The sequence below is a fragment of the Bufo gargarizans genome, chromosome 2, assembly GCF_014858855.1.
Source record: "Bufo gargarizans isolate SCDJY-AF-19 chromosome 2, ASM1485885v1, whole genome shotgun sequence".
In the NCBI taxonomy this organism is placed as follows: Eukaryota; Metazoa; Chordata; class Amphibia; order Anura; family Bufonidae; genus Bufo; species Bufo gargarizans.
In genome coordinates, this window is record NC_058081.1 from 349893031 (window position 1) to 349909047 (window position 16017).

At 41.9% G+C, this 16017-nt stretch overlaps 1 protein-coding gene across 1 annotated transcript in view; it reads right to left on the minus strand.

Moving 5' to 3' along the window:
- Window positions 1-15545, minus strand: part of LOC122928141 (hexokinase-2-like) — a 162673-nt gene extending 147128 nt beyond the window's left edge. The window contains exon 1 of the mRNA XM_044280698.1: window positions 15474-15545. The gene's annotated coding sequence lies outside the window, so the exon portion shown is untranslated. The remainder of the gene's footprint in view (window positions 1-15473) is intronic.
- Between the last annotated feature and the right edge of the window lie 472 nt (window positions 15546-16017).

Genomic DNA, 16017 nt, shown 5'->3' on the forward strand with positions numbered 1-16017 from the left:
TCGACCACCAGAGGACACAGGCAGCTCACTAAAGTACCACAAAACACTACACTACACCCCCCGTCACTTATTAACCCTTTATGAACCACTGATCACCCCATATAGACTCCCTGATCACCCCCCTGTCATTGATCACCCCCCCTTTAAGGCCCCATTCAGAGGTCCGTATTATTTTTACGGATCCACGGATACATGGATGGGATCCGCAAAACGCATACGGACGTCTGAATGGAGCCTTACAGGGGGGTGATCAATGACAAGGGGGTGATCACGCATATAGACTTCCTGATCACTTCCCTGTCATTGATCACCCCCCCTGTCATTGATCACCCCCCTGTAAGGCTCCATTCAGATGTCCGTATGATTTTTACGGATCCACTGATACATGGATCGGATCCGCAAAACGCATACGGACGTCTGAATGGAGCCTTACAGGGGGGTGATCAATGACAGGGAGGTGATCACCCAAATAGATTCCCTGATCACCCCCCTGTCATTGATCACCCCCCTGAATTAGCTTTTTATGAGCTACTATGCTAGGTCCTTAAGGGGAACCACAATAGCAAGTGTTACTTCCTTCGCTAGCAGAAGTGCCACCCATATATCAGAGCCTTCAAATACTTCAGCTGAAAGGAAAGAAAGGAATTAGCTCAACAACTTGCTGTCAAGAGAGCAGAAATTGAAATAGAAGCTGCCATCGAGGCACAGCGCTGTCAAATGGATGCACAGCGCTATCAAATGGAAGTTGAATTGAAAAGTCTGGAAAGGCAAAAAGAAGTTAAGATCATAGAAGCCGAAGAGGATATGAATTAGAGTAGTCATAGGTTCAAATCTGTACTAAGTGAAGAAACAGACTCCTATTTTCCTACATACTCCCAGGAGAATGGAAAGAAATGTCCAGCACTAAGTGAGGAAATAAGTCATTATCCTTCCATCCTTGCTCAGAAAGACAAAGAGAGGCCTAGTCCAGTTTTAAGAAAATGGTGTGTGGATTTACCCTCTTTCTCTACCGGAAAATAATAAGAAAGGGACTCACCTAATTCAGAAATAAGTGAGAAAATAGATCCGGATGATTCTATTCCTAGACGCCACGGCAATGCTCAGGAGAATGTTACAACCATTGTCCCAGCAACACCACAGAGAACAGTTCTAACTAGACTTCCCATTCTGGATACTACTGTATTTTCGGGAGACGTGCTGAAGTTCATAGAGTGGAAGGAAAGTTTTGAAATGATCATTGAGCATGATTGCTTCAGTCCATTCGACAAGTTTTTCTACCTTCAGAGATATGTTGGTGGGGAAGCAAAGAAAGTTCTTGAAGATAACTTCTATAGAAAAGACAAAGAAGCCTACAAGCAAGCTTGGGAAAAATTTAATGCAAGATATGGTCATCCTTTCTTCACATCTCATGAAATATCCCCACTGAAGGAGTTTGGTGTTGGACTGTTGCTACAATTGTCACGAAGCCTTGGTACCAAGAAAGATAATCACAGGAGGAAAGGGTGAACCCTACACTGTTCAAACTGATCAAGGATGGGGTGTTGGAGGAAAACGGCAGATCGCAAACTCAAGACAGGTGACAGGATTGTGTCATCAAATATCTGTCCAAGAGTTACCAACTGTAAGTCCAGCAAAAGTAATCAAGATCCTTGAATCCCACTTTGCAGACATAAGTTCTAAAAAAAAGAGTGTATTGCAAGAAGACATAAAGTTCGTACACACTCTAGAAGAAAGTATTAAGCAGAAAAAAAACAAGGTCATATTGAAATGCCCTTACCTTTTAGAGAACGACCTTGTCTGCTAAATAACAGAACTCTTGCCCTAGCAAGATTGAAATGTTTAAAGAAAAGGATGGGAAGAGATCCCAAACTAAAGAATGATTATTTGAAATTCATGGAAGGCATCCTCGAAGAAGGACATGCTGAGAAAGTTAATAATCAACCTAAAGAAGGAGAAGTGTGGTACATCCAACACCAAGATGTTTACCACTCAAAGAAACAAGAGAAGATTAGAGTGGTGTTTGATTGCTCAGCAAAGCACGATGGTCTTGCATTGAATGATCATCTACTAAAAGGACCAGATCTTATAAACACTCTGCCTGGAGTATCCCGTAGCGGTCATGTTTGATGTTGAAAAGATGTTCCACCAGTTTCATGTGAAAAATGAAGATAGAGACTTCCTGAGGTTCCTATGGTGGAAGGATGGAGATACAGATACAGGGCCAGCAGAATACCGAATGAAAGTACACTTGTTTGGAGCAGTATCATCTCTAGGTTGCGCCAATTATTGTATGAAGTACCTGGCCAATCAGAATGAAAAGGATTGCCTATCAGCAGCAAATTTTCTGAAGAAAAACTTTTATGTAGATGGTATCATAAATCTAGAGTCCACAGAATCTTCAATAGAACTAGTGAAAGAAAGCCAAGAGTTATGCGCAAGAGGAAACCTGTGCCTTCATAAATTCATCTCAAACAACAGAGAGATACTGGAATCCATCAGGGACTCTGAAGGTGCAACGACAATGAAGAATGTAGATCTTAATTATGTGTCACAGTTCCTCAAGTGACAGGTGTCATGAGATCAGAGAGACTGGCTGAGCGTGGAGGAATCTAACAACCTCCTTGATTTATCTTTATTCAGTGATGATAGGTTTAATGACCACTTCCCTTTTCTGAGCGGTTGCCCAGTAGTCATCACTTCTACCCCTTATAGTCTGACCCCACCATTCTGACTATGCAGAAGATAGCTTCATATGGGTATGGCTGGTGTGAGGTCGTCTCTGGTATTCCTGTTCTTCCATCTCTACAGAACTTTACTATTGTTTGCGATCCCTTGATGTCCAACAGGAAACTACTGTGGAGAAGATACGCCAACTCGTGTAGCTAGATGGTCCTTTTTTCATGTCCGGAATGAGGAATGGTTCTGTGCAGGAGCTAAGGAGGCTCAGTTACCAGTGAATAGTAGTGCGGTCCTTCGATAAGTACTTTGGTTTAATTTGTGATTTTTTTCCCACATCACAGCAAGGACCTGCAGCGCGAAAACGCAGCCAAGTACCTGAGTAGTTTTTATCTTGACCTGTGGTTACGCCTTATGAGGAGCCTAGGCAGTTGGGGGGAGCTACTCCTGGGACTGCTGGTAAGAGCTCTGGTCATATCAAGAGAGTTTGTTTTTGTTGTGGAAAAAAGGGACATTTCGTAAATATTTGTTCGTACATTCAACGTCAAGGTGTAAACAAAATAAGAACGCTTAATCCCCAAATTACTATTGGTGGTGTGGGTAAGGAGCAAGAAAACGTACTTTTGTCATTTACTGGTAGTAACCGATTTCTCCTGAGGTGGCGCTAGAGTCCAAAACTGTGGAAATTTAGGTATTTATCGACAGTGGGGCTGGGGTTAACCTGATTGATAGACAGTTTGTTCATATTCATCAGTTGACTACTAGTGCACTAGAGAAAAGCATTTTTGTCTTTGCAATTGATTCTGCACGTCTTACCCCAAAATGCAGGTGGTAGATGACACCCATTTAAGAGTGGGTGATTTCCATCAGGAATCTGTCTCATGTTTTGTGTTAGAGGGTCTGCCTGCTCCGATGGTTTTGGGTTTGCCATGGTTAAGCAAACATAACCCTACCATCGACTGGCAAGCGAGACAGATTCTCAATTGGAGTGATTTTTGCATGGACAACTGTCTCAATGCGTCTTTCTTTGTGGTCACCACTAAAACTGTTCCCACGTTAATTTCCTAATTTTTTTACGTGTTTTCTGGTAACCAGGAGTTACCCCAGCATCGGGAGTATGATTGTCCAATCTTATTCCTGGAGCTAAACTGCCCAAATCTCGCTTGTATAGTCTTTCAGAGCCCAAAAGAAAGGCTATGCAAGAGTATATCACGGAGAGCTTGACAAAGTGTCATATCAGACCATCCAAATCTCCAGTGGCTGCTTGGTCTTTCTTTGAAAAAAAAAAAAGATGGTACCCTTAGACCATGTCTGGACTTCCGTGAAGGAATGTTTTTCTTTAGCCCTTATTCTGGTGCAACTGGAGGTGTTTCAGCCATTCATTGTAGATGTTGATGCATCCGAGGTAGGGGTGGGAGCAGTTTTGTCGCAAGGTCCTTCACCTAGTAAATGGCGCCCATGTGCTTTTGTCTCTAAAAAAAGTTCGACTGCTGAAAGAAATTATGACGTGCGTAATAGGGAATTGCTGGCCATTAAGTTGGCTTTTGAAGAATGGTGGGTAATTACGGTAATTACTGATCACAAAAATATATCTTACCTTGAATCGGCTAAACAACTAAATACAATGCAGGACAGATGGTCGCTGTTTTTCACCAGATTTAACTTCATTGTCACCTACCGCCCTGGGGTTAAGAACTAAAGATCCTAGTCTTATTTTGTTTGAAGGGATAGTCATATCTGCCCTATATCCTGCTATTGAGGCTAAGGTGTTGGAGTCCCAAGAGGATGCACTGGACTCTTGTCCTCCAGGGAAATTGTTTGTTCCTTGAGACTTATATCACAAGGTATTTGAGGAACATTAATGTACTGTCTTGCCTGGACACCCTGGGAGTAGATCCACTGTCGATCTCATCTCATGCAGATTATGGTGGCCGGGCTGCGTAAGTGTGTTGAGGACTATGTTTCAGCCTGTTGTATCTGTGCTCGTGCTGAGGTGACACATACTCGGCCTTCTGGATCTCTTCTTCTGTTACCCATCCCGTCCAGACCTTGGACGCATTTGTCCATGGACTTTATCACAGATTTACTGAATTCTTTGGGAAAAAATGTGATCCTGGTGGTAGTTGATCAGTTTAGCAAAATTACATTCCCTCTGATGTGGTGTCTGATCAGGGGACTCAGTTTCTTTCCAGATTCTGGAAAATGTTCTGTACTCAGCTGGGGGTACAATTGTCCTTTTCTTTGGATTTTCATCCTCAGTCAAACAGACAGATGGACCAATCAATCAAAATCTGGAGACCTACTTGAGATGTTTTGCTTCGAAGAACCAGGAGGAGTGGTCTTCGTTCTTGTCGTTAGCTGAGTTTGCCATTAATAACCATAGACAGGAGTTCACTGATAAGTCAACGTTTTTTGGGGGGCATATGGATTCCATCCGCAGTTTGGCACATTTTCTGATTCTCAAACTTCCAGTATTCCTGAGGAGGAACGATTTTCCTCTTCTTTGTCTTCGATTTGGCAGAAATTTCAAAATAACCTGAAAAAGATGAGCAACAGGTATATGCTTGTGGATGACAGGAGACATATGAATGGTCCGGACCTGAGAGTGGGTGATTATGTGTGGCTGTCCACAAGAATCATTAAGCTTCAGGTACCTTCTTGGAAGTTGGGCCCAAGATTTATATGTCCATATAAGATCACTACCATTGTTAACCCAGTAGCCTTCCGTCTTGAACTTCCTCAGGCTTTGAAAATTCATAACAATGAAGAAATGTGGAATGTGGATTGTGGACTCCGAGTTCTCCGTAGATCCCTCCAGTATCTCGTCCACTGGAAGAGTTATAGACCAGAGGAGAGGATGTAGGTTCCAGCAGCCGATGTTAATGCGAATCGTCTGGTGAAGGCTTTTCACGGAGCCCATCCTGATAAGGTCGGTCCTGGGTCCCCGGAGGTCACCCGTAAAAGGAGGGGTACTGTCCTTTAGGTGACTGGAGTCAGGAGATTAGAGAGACTGGCTGAGCGTGGAGGAATCTAACAGCCTCCTTGATTTATCTTTATTTAGTGTTGATAGGGTTAATGACCACTTCCCTTTTCTCAGCTGTTGCTCAGTGCTCATCATGTCTACCCTTTACAGTCTGACCCCACCCTTCTGACTATGCGGTAGATAGCTTCATTTGGGTTTGGCTGAGTTGGTGTGAGGTCATCTGTGGTGTTCCTGTTCTTCCATCTCTACAGAAGTTAAGTGTTGCCTTTGTTTGTATTTGTTATATTCCCTGTTGTTGTATCTGGGCCTGAGACAGTGACTTCCATTCGTCCATCTGGGGAGGAATAGGTTGTATCTGGTCCTAACCTTATTCCAGGGCCTTTTAGGGAAATCAGGGCCTAGGTATACTACATATGAATATTTCTACCTTCAAGGTCTATTTATATTGATAGGTAGTCAGGGCCCGAATTAGGGTTGTCTAGGAGGTGACCTGTTTCTTCCCTGCAGACAGAAGTTGGGATGAGACGAGCCAATGCCTGAAAATTGTAAGCCAAGGTGGGAGAGTTGGATAAGAGACTTGCAAAATTTGAGAGAAGTTTGGATACTCAGATGTTTTGTACCTCGCGATTTCGGAAAATACAAGAAAATAGAACTTTATCAATTTTCAGATGCCAGCAGTTATGGTTATGGCCAGTGCTCCTACATCAGAGTAATAGGAGAAGAAAAGATACACTGTGCCCTGGTTATGGGGAAGGCCAGAGTTGCACCTACGAGTATTCATACAATACCAAGACTTGAACTGACAGCAGCCGTTGTTTCAGCATCAGTAAGCAAGTTTCTGAGAGAAGAATTGGAATTGAAAATAGATGAAGAATATTTTTAGGCAGACTCACAAGTTGTCCTAGGATACATAAAAAATGAAGCTCGAAGATTCTATATCTCTTTTTGCCAACAGAGTTGAGAAAATTCGGGAAATAACAAATCCGGAACATTGGCATCACATTGACACAAAGCATAACCCAGCAGATCATGCTTCAAGAGGCCTGAATGTAACAGAATAGAAAAATTGCAATTGGTTCCCAGGCCCAGAGTTCCTTTGGGAAAAGGAAATCACGCCCAGTAATGGTTAGACAGAATTGTCTATGGGTGATCCAGAAGTGAAAGTTGTACAAACATTGAGCACTGCTGACAAGTGTCAAGATGACATACTTGAAAGACTAGCCAGATGTTCAAAATGGAATAGTCAAAAATGTAGTAGCTTGAATTCAACGTTTGGCAAAGGAAATCTGAATGAAGGAATCATTGAATGTAGAGCCAAGAATGAAAGACTCATTCAACAGAGAATCTACAGTGAAGAGTTGAAGAGAATTAGTCAAGAACCTAAAAGGCTTCCAAACAACCACCCATTGTACAAGCTTAATCTTGTTCTGCAAGATGGTATGAAGGTAGACTGGAAGGTGGAAGGGAGACTGGAAAATGCATTCTTACCTAGCAGAGTGAAGCATCCAGCAATTTTACCCCCAAACTCTACTTTCACAAGATTGATTATTGATCATTGCCACAACAAATTCTTGCATCAAGGAATAAGCTTTACTCAAAGCTATTTAACCACTTCAACCCCCCTAGCTGAAACCCCCTTAATGACCAGGCCACTTTTTACACTTCTGCACTACACTACTTTCACAGTTTATTGCTCGGTCATGAAACTTACCACCCAAATGAATTTTACCTCCTTTTCTTCTCACTAATAGAGCTTTCATTTGGTGGTATTTCATTGCTGCTGACATTTTTACTTTTTTTGCTATTAATCGAAATTTAATTTTTTTTTTTCAAAAAAATGACATTTTTCACTTTCAATTGTAAAATTTTGCAAAAAAAACTACATCCATATATACATTTTTCGCTAAATTTATTGTTCTACATGTCTTTGATTAAAAAAAAATGTTTTGGTAAAAAAAAAATGGTTTGGGTAAAAGTTATAGCGTTTACAAACTATGGTACAAAAATGTGAATTTCCGCTTTTTGAAGCAGCTCTGACTTTCTGAGCACCTGTCATGTTTCCTGAGGTTCTACAATGCCCAGACAGTACAAACACCCCACAAATGACCCCATTTCGGAAAGTAGACACCTTAAGGTATTTACTGATGGGCATAGTGAGTTCATAGAACTTTTTATTTTTTGTCACAAGTTAGCGGAAAATGATGATTTTTTATTTTTTATTTTTTCTTACAAACTCTCATATTCCTCTAACTTGTGACAAAAAATAAAAACTTCCATGAACTCACTATGCCCATCACAAAATACCTTGGGGTGTCTTCTTTCCAAAATGGGGTCACTTGTGGGGTAGTTATACTTCCCTGGCATTTTAGGGGCCCAGATGCGTGAGAAGTAGTTTGAAATCAAAATCTGTAAAAAATGACCGGTGAAATCCGAAAGGTGCTCTTTGGAATGTGTGCCCCTTTGCCCACCTAGGCTGCAAAAAAGTGTCACACATCTGGTATCACCGTACTCAGGAGCAGTTGGGGAATGTGTTTTGGGGTGTCATTTTACATATACCCATGCTGGGTAAGAGAAAAATCTTGGCAAAAGACAACTTTTCCCATTTTTTTATACAAAGTTGGCATTAGACCAAGATATTTATCTCACCCAGCATGGGTATATGTAAAATGACACCGCAAAACACATTTGCCAACTTCTCCTGAGTACGGCGATACCAGATGTGTGACACTTTTTTACAGCCTAGGTGGGCAAAGGGGCACACATTCCAAAGAGCACCTTTCAGATTTCACCGGCCATTTTTTACAGATTTTGATTTCAAACTACTTCGCACACATTAGGGCCCCTAAATTGCCAGGGCAGTATAACTACCCCACAAGTGACACCATTTTGGAAAGAAGACACCCCAAGGTATTCCGTGAGGGGCATGGCGAGTTCCTAGAATTTTCTATTTTTTGTCACAAGTTAGTGGAATATGAGACTTTGTAAGAAAAAAAAAATAAAAAAAAATCATCATTTTCCACTAACTTGTGACAAAAAATAAAAAATTCTAGGAACTTGCCATGCCCCTCATGGAATACCTTGGGGTGTCTTCTTTCCAAAATAGGGTCACTTGTGGGGTAGTTATACTGCCCTGGCATTCTAGGGGCCCTAATGTGTGGTAAGTAGTTTGTAATCAAAATGTGTAAAAAATGACCTGTGAAATCCTAAAGGTGCTCTTTGGAATGTGTGCCCCTTTGCCCACCTAGGCGGCAAAAAAGTGTCACAGATGTGGTATCGCCGTACTTAGGAGAAGTTGGGGAATGTGTTTTGGGGTGTCATTTTACATATACCCATGCTGGGTAAGAGAAAAATCTTGGCAAAAGACAACTTTTCCCATTTTTTTATACAAAGTTGGCATTAGACCAAGATATTTATCTCACCCAGCATGGGTATATGTAAAATGACACCCCAAAACACATTGCCCAACTTCTCCTGAGTACGGCCATACCACATGTGTGACACTTTTTTGCAGCCTAGATGCGCAAAGCGGCCCAAATTCCTTTTAGGAGGGCATTTTTAGACATTTGGATCCCAGACTTCTTCTCACACTTTCGGGCCCCTAAAATGCCAGGGCAGTATAAATACCCCACAAGTGACCCCATTTTGGAAAGAAGACACCCCAAAGTATTCAATGAGGGGCATGGCGAGTTCATAGAATTTATTTTTTTTTTGGCACAAGTTAGCGGAAATTGATTTTTTTTAGTTTTTTCTCACAAAGTCTCCCTTTCCGCTAACTTGGGACAAAAATTTCAATCTTTCATGGACTCAATATGCCCCTCACAGAATACCTCGGGGTGTCTTCTTTGCGAAATGGGGTCACATGTGGCGTATTTATACTGCCCTGGCATTTTAGGGGCCCGAAAGCGTGAGAAGTAGTCTGGAATATAAATGTCTAAAAGATTTTATGCATTTGGATTCCGTGAGAGATTTTATTTTTTGACACAAGTTAGTGGAAAATTAGACTTTGTAAGAAAAATAAAATAAAAATAAAATATCTATTTCCGCTAACTTGTGCCAAAAAAAATGTCCAAATGGAGCCTTACAGGGGGTGATCAATGACAGGGGGGTGATCAGGGAGTCTGCATGGGGTGATCACCCCCCTGTCATTGATCACCCCCCTGTAAGGCTCCATTCAGACGTCCGTATGTGTTTTGCGGATCCGATCCATGTATTTGTGGATCCGTAAAAAACATACGGACGTCTGAATGGAGCCTTACAGGGGGGTGATCAATGACAGGGGGGTGATCAATGACAGGGGGGTGATCAGGGAATCTATATGGGTGATCACCCCCCTGTCATTGATCACCCCCCTGTAAGGCTCCATTCAGACGTCCGTATGTGTTTTGCGGATCCGATCCATGTATCCGTGGATCCGTAAAACACATACGGACGTCTGAATGGAGCCTTACAGGGGGGTAATCAATGACAGGGGGGTGATCAATGACAGGGGGGTGATCAGGGAGTCTATATGGGTGATCACCCCCCTGTCATTGATCACCCCCCTGTAAGGCTCCATTCAGACGTCCGTATGTGTTTTGCGGATCCGATCCATGTATCCGTGGATCTGTAAAAATCATACGGACATCTGAATGGAGCCTTACAGGGGGTGATCACTGACAGGGGGGTGATCAATGACAGGGGGGTGATCAGGGAATCTATATGGGTAATCACCCCCCTGTCATTGATCACCCCCCTGTAAGGCTCCATTCAGACGTCCGTATGTGTTTTGCGGATCCGATCCATGTATCTGTGGATCCGTAAAACACATACGGACGTCTGAATGGAGCCTTACAGGGGGGTGATCAATGACAGGGGGGTGATCAGGGAATCTATATGGGTGATCACCCCCCTGTCATTGATCATCCCCCTGTAAGGCTCCATTCAGACGTCCGTATGTGTTTTGCGGATCCGATCCATGTATCCGTGGATCCGTAAAAAACATACGGACGTCTGAATGGAGCCTTACAGGGGGTGATCAATGACAGGGGGGTGATCAGGGAGTCTATATGGGTGATCACCCCCCTGTCATTGATCACCCCCCTGTAAGGCTCCATTCAGACGTCCGTATGTGTTTTGCGGATCCGATCCATGTATCAGTGGATCCGTAAAAATCATATGGACGCCTGAATGGAGCCTTACAGGGGGTTATCAATGACAATGGGGTGATCAATGACAGGGGGGTAATCAGGGAATCTATATGAGTGATCACCCCCTGTCATTGATCACCCCCCTGTAAAGCTCCATTCAGACGTCCGTATGTGTTTTGCGGATCTGATCCTTGTATCCGTGGATCCGTAAAAATCATACGGACATCTGAATGGAGCCTTACAGGGGGGTGATCAATGACATGGGGGTGATCAGGGAATCTATATGGGTAATCACCCCCCTTTCATTCATCACCCCCCTGTAAGGCTCCATTCAGACATCTATATGTGCTTTGCGGATCCGATCCATGTATCCGTGGATCCGTAAAAATCATACGGACATCTGAATGGAGCCTTACAGGGGGTTATCAATGACAATGGGGTGATCAATGACGGGGGGTGATCAAAGAATCTATATGAGTGATCACCCCCCCTGTCATTGATCACCCCGCTGTAAGGCTCCATTCAGACGTTCGTATGTGTTTTGCGGATCCGATCCTTGTATCCGTGGATCCGTAAAAATCATACGGATGTCTGAATGGAGCCTTACAGGGGGGTGATCAATGACAGGGGGTGATCAGGGAATCTATATGGGTGATCACCCCCCTGTAAGGCTCCATTCAGACGTCAGTATGTGTTTTGCAGATCCGCTCCATGTATTCGTGGATCCTTAAAAATCATACGGACGTCTGAATGGAGCCTTACAGGGGGGTGATCAATGACAGGGGGTGATCATGGAATCTATATGGGTGATCACCCCCCTGTCATTCGTCACCCCCCTGTAAGGCTCCATTCAGACGTCCGTATGTGTTTTGCGGATCTGATCCATGTATCCGTGGATCCGTAAAAATCATACGGACGTCTGAACGGAGCCTGACAGGGGGGTGATCAATGACAGGGGGTTGATCAATGACAGGGGGGTGATCAAGGAGTCTATATGGGGTGATCAGGGGTTCATAAGGGGTTAATAAGTGACAGGGGGGGTGTAGTGTAGTGGTGTTTTGTGGTACTTTACTTAGCTACCTGTGTCCTCTGGTGGTCGATCCAAACAAAAGGGACCACCAGAGGACCAGGTAGCAGGTATATTAGACGCTGTTATCAAAACAGCGTCTAATATACCTGTTAGGGGTTAAAAAAATCGCATCTCCAGCGTGCCAGCGAACGATCGCCGCTGGCAGGCTGGAGATCCTGTCTCTTACCTTCCGTTCCTGTGAACGCGCGCGCCTGTGTGCGCGCGTTTACAGGAAGTCACGGCTCTCGCGAGATGGCGCGTATATGCGTCACTCTGCGCAGAGCTGCCGCCTCCGGACTGCAGATCTGCGTTAGGCGGTCCGGAGGCGGTTAAGAGAAGGTGGTTACTGGATAGTTAAATGAAGCAAAGTTATAGCAAAGTATATAAGTAAATGTGTAGTCTGCAGAAAGGCGCGTAGACCTACCGAAGAACAAAGAATGGCAGATTTACCGGCAGATTGTGTAAACCCATCATCACCATTTCTTTATAGCGGAATGGATTGTTTTGGCCCATTCATCACCAAACAGAACCACAAGGAGTACAAGAGATATGGACTAATATTTACATGTCTAAGCTCCAGATCAATTCACCTGGAAATGTTACACGATATATTAACTGACACATTCATTAACGCCTTGAGATGTTTCATAGCCATTAGAGGTACTGTCTGAGAGCTTAGATCTGACCAAGGATCTAATTTTGTCGGAGCAAAGAATGAATTGAAGAAAGCTCTAAAAGAGATTGATAAAGAAAAGGTAACTGAGTATTTTTTAGAGAAACAGTGTGATTTTAATATGAATGCTCCACATGCAAGCCATACAGGAGGAGTTTAGGAAAGACAAATCAGAACTGTAAGAAATGTCTTAGGTTCAGCTTTGAAAAAGAACGCCGGAAGAATAGATTATGCTTCACTTAGGACCCTGTTCTATGAAGTAATGTATATTGTTAACAGTCGTCCACTTACAGTTGATAACATCAACGATCCAACAAGTTTGGACCTTTTAACTCCCAACCATCTACTTCACCTTAAGTCTGATTACATACAACAACCACCTGGTAAGTTCACCAGAGAAGATTTATATGCTAAAAGGAGATGGTGAAGAGTTCAATATCTATCAGATCAGTTTTGGAATACATGGAGGAAAGAGTACTTAGCCAATCTAATGCTACGAAGTAAATGGCAAACACCCAGAAGAAATGTCAAAGTTGGTGACATACTGTAAAATAAGAAGAATTACCTAGAAGTCAATGTAAATTGGCCAAAGTTCTAGAAGTTCAAAAGGATGAAGATAGACTAGTAAGAAGAGTGTTGTGACAAATAGGAGACTCAAAACTTGACAAAAAAGGAAAACGTCTCACTACTCCACTCAAGTTGTTCTACTTGAGAGTGATAAAAGACACTTGGAAGTTGAGAACCTGATGGAAAATTCCTCAAATTCGTGTTTAAGTCCTACCACTGAGAACATAGAATTATAGGAAATTTTGGTGGGAGTGTAGCTGGCCAGCTAAGACCTGTCCTAGGTTGCTAATATAGCTTATATGTTTATACAGCTAGACCTGCCAATAACCTTAAAGGGAACCTGTCACCTGGATTTTGTGTATAGAGCTGATACGCTTTTATTGTGTAAAAAACTATTTGATACATATGCAAATTAACCTGAGATTAACCTGAGATGAGTCCCTGAGTCATCTCAGGGACAGGACTCATCTCAGGTTAATTTGTATATGTATCAAATCATTTTTTACACAATAAAAGCGCACAGAGCTATGGGGACTGGGTATTGCAGATGTGTTAGCGGCCATCTAGCAGCCCATGTTCTCAGCTCTATACAGAAAATCACGGTGACAGGTTCCCTTTAATACAGTTGCTACGTTTATTTATATGTTAAAGACAAAATCAGAGTTATTTACTATGACTTGATGTTTGGATGTCATAAAACTGTTATATATTTTGTTCACAGAAGCAGAAAAGATAATATGCCATTAAGAGTCATTATATGAATGCAAGGTAAGCTCAAGGACACAGCAGAAACAACAGAAAGCATAGAGTTAAAACTGTTGTTGCTGGGCAGGAGTCTTGACCAATCACAGCCAGCCTCACACACAGCAAGAGTTTTGACCAATTACAGCCATACTCACACACAGCTTGTGTGGGAAATTCTCCTAGCAGGAGCTGCTGGAATCATTATTCATCAGAGGAGAGAAGCTGACCAATTACTCCACTAAGAGCTGTGTTTTATGGAAGCAGAGAGGCCAAAATAGGTATTTAAAACAGTTATATAATGTTCCTACTGTTAATATAGTGATTAGAGCTGTATGCTGAATGAGTTATGTGTGTTTACTTACAGTTCCACCAAATTCAATTGTAAACTGCAAAGTTCACAATTCACATTCAAATTCCATATTGCAATCCAAATTGCATACAACCATACCAGATCATACACAAACAATCTGCAAATAGTTACTGCATACTGCAAATTGCGGCCAAATTCAGCAAGTGAACTATTAGTTATACCTCAGATATACCTCTCAGAGAGATCATAAAGTGCTTAAATAACTTAAAGTGAGAGTACAGATACCCAAGAGAGAAATATATCCACCATTTTATGTTGAATGACAAGATTGAACAGTTGAACCATCATCTTATGCATATCGCCATTTTGTGATATCTTTTCAACAGGTGTTATGTACATGGACTATCTGCTGCGGAGGCGGCAGTGTTATATAGGAAGAAAGGTTAAAGTTAATAAAGAAGTTATTTCAAGCATTTGGTGTGCTCTTTAAACCTACTGTTTCCATAGAACGGTGCTAGAAGAATTACAGAGTAACAAACAGTCTGGTTGGACTAAAAAGTTAGAGATATCAAAATTCTTCTAATGCCATAGCGCAAAAGGCACTTCATAGTGCTGCGCCTGCCACATGCTAGACATCTCTGGGAGTGGATTATCACTCCAGGTACCAAAAGATGAGGCATGTTGAATTCCAACTTCACAATCCTTCTGTCCCCCAACAGCTGCTATCGGGGAAGAGTTGAGAAGCTCCCATACACATTTGATGGTCAGCCTTTCCTGATGGAATTAACAGGCGCAGCTGATATGCATCTAGGATGTACGTAAAGCTTAAAACGAGGTTCATACTGAAGCTAGTAATTACATTTATCTGGAGCAATGTGCAGAACATCTGTTCCACGTATATGACAATAATGGCCACAAATATGCCAAAAGGACATTTCGCTGGCATATGTTTGGCTATTACAAGCATATTGATGTATTTATTGGTGATATTTTTACTCTTATATGTGTAGGACATGCAAAACAGACTTGGTATGAATTTAGCACAAAGCATAACAAAACATTGAAAAGAAAGACCAACAAGTAAAAATGTAACAGTACAAAATATAAAAGCATATTGAAAATAGATAACCAGATACTAATATATATTGTATATCTAGATAGATCAATAGATAGATAGAGTTGCACATAGCTAGATTCATATGCACAAGCTGAAAGTATAAAATGTACAGTAAAGTACTATACACATGCAATAAACAGTTCTCAGTAATACAAAATATATAATGGAAAGCAAAGAAAAGTTAAACACCTGCAATGCTGATACATACCTACAATGAGGTGTCTTGTGATTCGTACTAGGCACTAGCAGAATGTTTCTTTCATCATGAACGTTTTCACTCATACACACCCTCCATGTAATGCCATCCTCCCCTCTATGCATTACAATGCATTGCCCCTCCCGCAATGGGCCACTCCTGCCCCTGGCACCAACACAAGGAACAAACCGAAATACCCAGGCAGTGTGTACACATGCTAATATCTGCTACACAGAACATATCTAGAGATGAAGAACTGAACAATAATTCACACCTAAACAAGAGATGTGCACAGCATTTATATCTTTGTAGAACATTACAAAGGCTTCTATGGAAATGTTGATGCCCATGATTCTGACACTTAAAAAAAATTCACAGACAATTGAGAAAAACACTTTTTCACATAGAATTAAACAAATGTAGGTCTAAAATCTTTTTTTTAAAAGGCTCCAAACAACACTAGTAAAAAGAAATAAAGGTTATCAATGGTGTTTTTTTTTATAAGCTAAAATAACTCCAACACAAAAAGGTACTGTAGTTTAGCAGCAACCATAAA